The sequence below is a fragment of the Rattus norvegicus genome, chromosome 6 (genome assembly GCF_036323735.1).
Source record: "Rattus norvegicus strain BN/NHsdMcwi chromosome 6, GRCr8, whole genome shotgun sequence".
Lineage (NCBI taxonomy): Eukaryota > Metazoa > Chordata > Mammalia > Rodentia > Muridae > Rattus > Rattus norvegicus.
The window spans coordinates 125,276,908-125,286,065 of NC_086024.1; positions in this window are offsets into that span (position 1 = coordinate 125,276,908).

The following is a 9,158-nucleotide window of genomic DNA, read 5'->3' on the forward strand; positions in this document are numbered from 1 at the left end:
GAATTATTTATGGATTAAAGGGAAAGATATCTTCAACTTACTTGCAAATGATTTCAGAGAAGAAAATTATATGCATTATATATAAAATATGTATGGAGAGAGAGAGAGAGAGAGAGAGAGAGAGAGAGAGAGAGAGAGAGCTAGAACGTGAACACATGCAATTGGTGAATCTGGGCCAAGGCTATAAGGGAGCTCCTTGTGCTATTTTCCAAGTGTTGGCTTATTACATAAAATAAAGTAAACTCCCAAACCCACAGTCCTCTTCTCCTGGAGTTTACAGAGAAGAATCCTCAAGTGCATATGAATGCACAGACAGCACGTGAATCTGTGGGTGCTCCTGCCTCACCCCTGCAGTATGCAGAGTGCAGAGTGAGAAGGGAGAGACCAGAAGAACTGTAGCGGGATAGCTGGAGGGGAAGAGCCATAGCTTCAGGAGAGGCAGAAGGAGCATCATGGGATATGCCATGGGCTACTCATTGGATTGTTTGTGAAGAGGTAAAAAGGAAGTCCAAGAGATGTCTTCTTCACATCAGTTTTGGTGCCGGACTATGTCGTTGAGCACACATTCATGCAAAGACCGACTCTTATGGAGCCCCAAGACTTATTCAGGCTATAAAAGTCTAGCTACCCTATCTCTGGAATGTGCTAGCCAGAGAGGCTCTCCCTTTAGTAGCTTGACCAGACCAGCCAAGGCCTTAGTTGTTAGAAGGCTGCTGAGTATAAGTGATGGTTGGCAGGGTCAACAGATGCCCCGTGTCCAGTAAAGAGCAAGGAAGTCTTGGAAAACTAGTGTCTGTGAAGCACGGTCTTTGCCCCCTTACATACCTTTCTGTCAACCGGTCCACACACTATTTCTTCTTCTTCTTTTTTTTTTTTCTTTTTTTTTTTTTTTCGGAGCTGGGGACCGAACCCAGGGCCTTGCGCTTACTAGGCAAGCGCTCTACCACTGAGCTAAATCCCCAACCCCGCACTATTTCTACTAATTAGTTATTAGCATCCTTTAGACAAAGAGACTGAGACATAGAGATTATGCAAGGCATATTCCGATAAGGGACAGAGCTAGGAAATGAGCGGCTGTGAAGACCATCCCTGAATGCCGCTCTATCCCATAAATAGCACCGTCTGGGGAGATGCTAGGCAGAAACGAGGTAGAGATGGATGGACCAGAAGTGGAAGGGTGAATGCCAGAAGCAAAACCCTTAGCGTTTCCCTAGCATAGATCTCAAGAGAAGTCTTGGCCAGGATGGCCATGGTGGGCACTGGATGCTTAGAAGAGGAACCAAGTGGTCCCACCCTTATCCAGCCATGACAACAGCAGCATGATACTCCTCCACTGACACTATGGGACAGTCCTCTCATCTAGCACTAGTGATTCTTGTCAGAGGTGGGAGTCGTTTCCTTCTCTGTGGTGCCACCTCACTGGAATTCACTGCGAGGGATTCATGGCTTCACTGGAATTCACTGCGAGGGATTCATGGCTTTGTGTGGGCGGGCTCCAATTGCTTCCTGCTCCCTCCTGACACGGAACGGGAGACACAGTGCCATCCTGCCCAGGCTGGGTGACAACTGCAGGCACCAGCTGCTCTGTGCCTCCAGCTCCCCTCTTCTTGGTGACTTGGACAACAGTCTGACCCACCTGACCCATCTGGACTCCAGACCCGACCCTTCCTGGGCAAAGGAGCTGGTAAAATGGGTCCATGTAGAACAGCCACTGAGGGGTGGTTGATATAACTATGGAGCAACCACAGGTTGGCCAGTTACAACCTGACATGAAGGTCTCTAGTGACGTGACACATAGCTCTTTAAGAGACGTAGAAAGGAATCCATGAAGGAAGCTGAATGAGGGCTTCCTTCAAACAGTGTGTCAGGCAAGAGATTCAGACAAAGGTAAACTGAGGCAAGATAAATGCAAGTCCTTCAAAACTCAAGGACTGGCGAGCTTGACTTGGCGAGCTTGACTTGGCAACAGACTTAGCAACGGGCCATGTGCACATGTCCAGGTTGGTTCGTTGTTTTGTTGTTGTTGACCACATGTTCTCTGGGATTCAGTATTGGCTCACAGCTAACTGCAACCTCACAGCACCTCAAGCTGCATGTGGGGTCGTTCCCAGGTATACACAGGGTTCCCGGAGGAGAAGGAGGTGTCCATCCTGAGGTGTCACCCCTAGACAACTTGTGTCATTTTGGGAATGCTTTAGAATAAAGAATGAAGGTCAGATTTTTTTTTTTTTGTAAAGGGCCATTGATAAATAGTTTAAGCTTTCTGGGCTACACATTCTGTGTCTACCAGTCTACTCGGCCAGACAAAGATAAACAAATGGGTGTGTCTGTGTTCCAGGAAACCTTTAAGGACAAAAATAGAGGGTGGGTCAAATTTTGACCTGCTTCAGCAAAAGGTCAGACAAGTTGTGGGCCCAATGAAGGTTCTGAGACTGAAGCATGTACGCATTGGTGACAGGCCTGACTGGGGAGCACCATGTGGTCAGGCTGTCCACCCATTGGTCCCTGAGGGAAACCCAGTTGTGGAAAAGGTACATGGAAGTTGGTTTTTATTGGTGTCAAGGAAGACCCAATAAAAATGAATTTGGTACCACTGGAGTCTGGATGACAAGGGAGTTGACTGGATGTTCTTCAGCGTCCACTCTTCTGTAATCAGAGAGCTTTTCTCCCTCCAAGGACCACCCTGTCTCCCTGTCTTGCCTTCCAATCCTGTCTTCCTACCTCCTTGTACCAGCAGAGCTGGTTTGTCTGACCCACATGCTTAGGCATGCGGGGACACAGCCACAAGTCCCTTTGATCGTGAGACATCAGGAACCAGAAATGCATATTTAACTGAAACCCCAGTGGACCCTTTGGGGGAGGATCAGGATTACAGGGGCTGCAGATCCTCCCCATTGGGGTTGCGATGGTTAGCATCCATTACTAATGTGGCAGGATCTAGATCTAGCATCATCTCGGTGACGAACCTCTGGGCATGCTTGTAAAGGATTTTCTGGATTAGCTTAACTGAGGTATGAAGACTCACCCTGAATGTGGACGGCGCCATCCCACAGGCAGAAGTCCTGGACTGCATAAGAAGAGAGCAGGCTGGTCACCAGCATCAGTGTCTCTCTGATTCCCTACTTTGGATGGAATATAATCAGTTGCCACAAGAGGTGCCATGACTTCTCCACTGCCATGAGTTGCTTTTATTTTATTTAATGTTTTCAGCAAGAGGGAAATAACTAATCTAACAGGGTCTGGGGTGGGGACCTGATTCCTCAAGAGAGGATTTAGTCCAGGATGAGGCTCTTGGGGCTTGCTTTTGCTTTCAGATCCTCCACTGACCAAAATGGTGGAAGGAGGTAGGGGGACTGTTGGTATCATGAACCGGCTTTACGGTTGGTTGCAGATGGCCTCGGAACACAACGATGACAGTGACATCACCCATAGGCGACAAGGACCTGCACATCTGTTGCCATGGCAATCACCATACATTCCCAGCATCTGTTTGGTTTACCTCCTACCTTTATTGTCAGTGGTTACGTCACGGCCTAAATTAAAGGCAGACCCTTCCTGACCTTCCTCCCTTCTTCTCTTTTCCCCCTTCTGAGTTTGGAACAGCTTAGTACTCATTCAGTCTGATAATGACCCCATGAAATGGGGTGCCAAGGGTGAGGCTTTGGCTGTAAGTAGCAGAAACCTCAACTCAAGAGGTCAGACTGAGAGAAGTCACAGCCTCATCCCCAGGGCAGACAGACCAACCAGGTCACTGAGGTGACTGACGGCTTAGATGAAATAGCCCCTGACTGCAAAGGGCTTCATTATGAGAAAATGCAGCTGCCCTCTCAGGAGTCACGTTTGGCAACTTGACTCAGATTGGACAAGAGATTATCACTGGACTTACAGCAGCCAGTCAGAAGCCCAGAAAGCAGCTAGTGAGGTGACATGGGGGGGAAGCTCTGTTCACTATAGTGTCAGTAATTACAGGGTCCACACTGGATCTCTTGGAAGTTTGAGTTGGAAATTTGGAAGAAGTACACGATGATCTGAAGAGAGACTTGGAGAGGTAAATCTCAGCAAGGGCAGTGAGCAGAGGGAACTGAGCCCGGGAGATGTAGTGGGGAGGGAGGAGGAGAAGGTGGATAGAGTTGGAAAGGAGCCATCTACTTCTAAAGCTGATCCTCCACCCTCGGAGTTGAGGTCACTATTTCCCAGGCCTCATTTAGTTCTGGTCATCCTAGGCCTAAATGCATCCCTACCATCGGGTCACGTCAAGGAGCTGGCAGGCCTGTGTTGTTGTCTTTCCTGCATCTGCAATATCCTATGGCCTCCTGTCCCCTCCTCTCTGGTACCTTGGAGAACCTGAGTGAACACCCCCTGGAATTCTGAAGATTTTCCCAGGATCCTTGTGAGACATGAGCCAGGTGTCCCACGTCACGCTCTCTCCACGCAGGGAATTCCCAGAGGAGCGGGGAGGATGCTGGGAATGGAACACAGGTGTCCGAATGCCAGAGTCTCCAATAAGCCCACGAGTCAGATCTTTCCTTGAGCCTGAATAACGGGGCTGACAGGGCTGGCAGTCAGCCTAAAAGTGGTGGCAGGCGACGAGGCCAGCCACCCCGCTCTCTGCCCGCACTAAAGCAGGAAGATCAATGAGGGCTAACTTCAGCCGGGGAGGGGAGGAACTGGAAAGACCCCATCACATCCTCCTATGTTCCCCATCTGTCCCTTAGGTCCCTCCCCATTTTATTAGCAGCCTCAGTCTCTCAGATTGAGACCATTTAACACCTCAGGGCGGATGATGTGACTCTGGAATGTGACTGTAGGCTGTGGAGGCTGAGCAAGTCACTGAGCCTCCCCAGGCCTCCATGAATTCTTCATCTCGGTGGTGGTGGTGGAATGAATCATAGGTCTAAAGCCTGGGAAATGGCGTCTGGCACACAGAGTATGTTAAGAAAAATGGTATCACCCGGCTTCTGAGAGCCAGAGCTCAGGAAGAGACTGAGAAGGGTGGACACAAATAGGGAAACTTCAAAAGAGAGAGAAGGCTTGGACGAGAGAGAGAGAGAGAGAGAGAGAGAGAGAGAGAGAGAGAGAGGAAGAGGGGGAGAGAGAGAGAGAGAGAGAGAGAGAGAGAGAGAGAGAGAGAGAGGTGGGATCCACCGGGTGCTGGTTTTGACTTGAAGGCTGGCTCTCTCCTCCATCTCTCATTCTCCCTTCTCCCATATAATCTCTCCAGTATTCTGAAGAATTCTGCTTCCACCCCCCAGCAGTTGCCATGGTGATGAAAAAATCTGGACCCAGTGGAAAGTTCTCAGTGCTCTTGGCAATGAGGCTGCAGCACCCTGCCTCCTGCCTGCCTGCTTGTGCGTGGGCGGCCAGCTACGCAGCTGCCAGGATTCCAGGCCAGCAAATTCTGATGGGGGCCCAGCTCTGCTCCCACGGAATTTAGGATAGGAGCCCTCAGACAACATGTAGCCTGCCCTATTTCACAGGTGGAACACTTAGCCAGGCAAGAACAGTGACTTGTTCAAGTATGCCCACACTGGCTCTCTCTCTCTCTCTCTCTCTCTCTCTCTCTCTCTCTCTCTCTCTCTCTCTCTCTCTCTCACACACACACACACACACACAGGATATGAGTTTGGTGGACATAGTAGGTCTGAAGACATCATAGATGAAGAACAGGCTAGCCACAGAGAGGACTGCAGGCTGCCAGGAAGATGCAAAAAACAGTGGGGCCATGGGGGAAGACACTCTACTTCTTCCCCTGACATAGCAGTGTTGAGAAGCTGTGATTGAATATTTGTGTACCCCAAACATTCGTGTGTTGAAATATAATTACTACTGTGTGATATTCGGAGGCATGGCCTGTGGGAGGTGGTTAGGTTATTATTATTATTTTTTTTTTGGTTCTTTTTTTCGGAGCTGGGGACCGAACCCAGAGCCTTGCGCTTCCTAGGCAAGCGCTCTACCACTGAGCTAAATCCCCAGCCCCGGTGGTTAGGTTATTTGTAGAGTCCTTGGTGCTATTAGTAATGAGACCACAAAGTCTGTTTGTCCCTTCTATCATGTGAAGACACAATAAGAATGTGCCACCTAGGGACAAGATGGTGGGTGCCCACCAGGCACTTTATCCATCAGCACTTCCGACCTGGACTGCCCAGACCCTAGAGATTTAAGATGTTGACCAGCATCCCAGTCTATGCACAACAGACTTTTTAGATCAACCTAAGTTTTGTTCCCTGAGTAGTCTTGGGGACATTCAGTAACTTCACACAAAGTAGCCCACTTTGACCATCAAAGCCTTGTAGGACCCAAGCATACGAGATACTCCTTATCCTGAGATGGCTTTATGCTAGATATTGGGGTAATTCCACAAATTGGATGCTGTTTCTAGCCTGGCCCTTGTCCTTATCTGTGTGTTACAGAAGATATTCACAGGCTTCAGGGCAGTGGAATTTTCCTCAGGTGCACAGGCCAACGAGAGGAGGAGACTTGTGCTGTGTCTGGCGCTCTGGCTATGGACACACTGAGGCCAGGCTGGGCCACTCATACCACAACCTCCCAGTAGGATTCAGCTGTCCAGACTATGTCTCTTGCAGAACTGCAGATACGATGGAAAAGGAATTCCCATCCTGTTTTTCTTGATAAAATTCAGACCTCACAAGTCCCTCATTAGGACCACAGGACTTTCTCTGGCACCTGGTCTGTGGTTCCTAAAGCCATTTCCCAATGAACAGAGACTGAGTCCCTGGGTCTGAATTTGCCCTGGAATCTTAGTGTTTTGTCAGCTGCCTCTAGATGCATCACTCTCTTCCTGATTCGATGGTGAAGACTTGATCCAGAGGAGAGAAATGCTGGTTTAAGTGGAGGGCACAAGGACCAGAGCCAAAGCTCAGAACAACTCCTGAGCTGTGCAATCCCAGAACAGTCACCTCACCTCCCTGAGCTCCAGGACCACCCTCTCTGAAACAGGACTTGGGCCACCAGCCCCTGCTAATTCCAGCATTGAGTCTTGTATTCCTAAGAGGAAGGACCGTGCCAAGCTCTTGCTTTCTCTTCCAGGTTCCTACCACGGATTCTTGGTCCATCCCCCACACCATCCACCACAGACTCATGTCACTTATAGGTTGATTTGCTCAGCCAGAATTCATTGTCTTCACCTGTATTCTTGCATGACCAGAAGCTTTCAATTCACTCTTTAGTCTGGACAGGTGACATCGCACATTAGAACTTCAGATGTCTAGGGCACTATCTGAGCGCCCAGGAAGGGGCAGCTTTTAGTTTTGAAGAACCAGGAAAGACTTCCTGAGAAGGTCCCAGCTCAGTCAAGACCACAACAATAAGGTTATTAATTATTACTAATTAGTATTGATTCATTGTTATTATTACATTAGTCAGCAAGAGAAGCCTGTTAGGGTTCCAGGAAGCGTGTGTGGGAAGAAGAGGGAGAGGGCTCTTCAGAGTCACACAGATCCTCTTCCTCCAACATTCGCTTGTTGAAGAAACCACCACATGATAAGCAGGGACGGCAGGGGAAATTCAGGACCACGGAGAGCTCCACCGCGTGTATTCAGTCAGTGCTCTGGTCCCTTGAACCTCCGAGGGGTTATCTCAGACTAAGCTGGGAGAAAGTGCAGGGTACGAAAGTGCAGTTGGGGACATTGTCAGGCTAGGAGCCAGGCCAGAAAGGTCTGACTGAGGTTAGGGGACTGACTGTCGCCTCCTAACTGGAGCCTGTGCAGTCACCAAGAACCTTCCTAATGGCACAGAAACAGGGTGATGACTGAGACATGTGGTTCTCGGCCTTTTAAGACCATAAAGCCGTTCACAAATTGAATACATTGTGATTAATGCCTTTATAAGCACAGAAAAATGAATCAGCATAAGATACATTATGTTGGGGATTGTTGTTGTGAGAACAAGAGATGGGCTCTTCTCCTTGAGAGACAAAGGATCCAAAATCTTGTAAAAATTTCAGTGTGCGCTACGAATATGGCTAAGGGCCAGTCACCCCCCAGAGAACATTCCGATTTGAGTGAAGTGCGAGAGTTAATGGAGGCAGAGTTGAGCTGAGTCTGCCTGGATCCATCCCCAGACAGGTTCTGGTGGTCTTCAAATCAGTTAGTGCTGTGGAATGAAAGGACATGACGTCGACAAGAAATGGGGATTGGAGCAGCAAGGATGGGCTCAGGAACAGAAGATGGGTGTCTGTAGGGGGGAGTGGCCATTTTAAATATAGAGGTAAGGGGCTAAAGAGATGGCTCAGGGGTGCACTCATGCCACAGAATACCCATGTTTTATCCCCAGTACCCACATGGTGGCTCACAACCATCTATAACTCCAGTTTTGGGGGCTCCCACCCTTGTCTGGCCTCCTTAGGCACCAGACACATATGCTGTGCACACAGGCAAAACATACACACAAAAAATACAGAGGTCAGAGCGGGCCTCTTGGAGAAAGTGACCCCTGAGTAAAGACTTGAAGAAGGCAAGAGGCAGGGCCATGCAGGTGTGTGGAAACAGGGACCGAAGCAGAAGGAACAGCCTGGGAAAAAGCTGTGGCTGTACAAAGGGGGAGTGACAAGGAGGTCAATGACACTGTGAAGGAAGGCTCAAAGGACAGGCAATCAGAAGGAGGTAAGAGGAGCCATGTCTGGGGAGCCATCGATGGTGCAGGCTTTGCTCTGGGTTCAAAGTACCACCGCATGGTTCTAGGCAGAAAGCAAAGATGAGAGGAGTTATATTCAGGAAGCTTCTGTGTTAGACAGCTCTCTGTTGCTATAACAAGTAGTGAAGACAAAACAACCTGCAAAGAGGAAAGCCACATTTTGGTTTAGAATTTTAAAAGTTGTAGTCTGTGACTAACTGGCCTGCTGCTTTGGGCCTACAGCATCGCGGAAAAGCACTGTGAGCACAGGTGACTGAGGGAGCCTAATCATCTCCTAGTCCAGTGTAGAAGAGGGAGAGGAAAGGTACAATGTCTCCCAGAAACTAAAAGTCCAATAGTCTCCAAGCCTTTACTATGCAGGACTTCGTGATACACTTACCCAAAGCATAGCAGCCCCTGTGCTGAGGATAAACTGGGGCAGAGGGAAGTTTCCCAAATGAGAGATTGGGGAGTGAGAGGCAATCCCTTCAGCAGATCCTGAAGTCAGGAACAGCACAGTCTGCAGA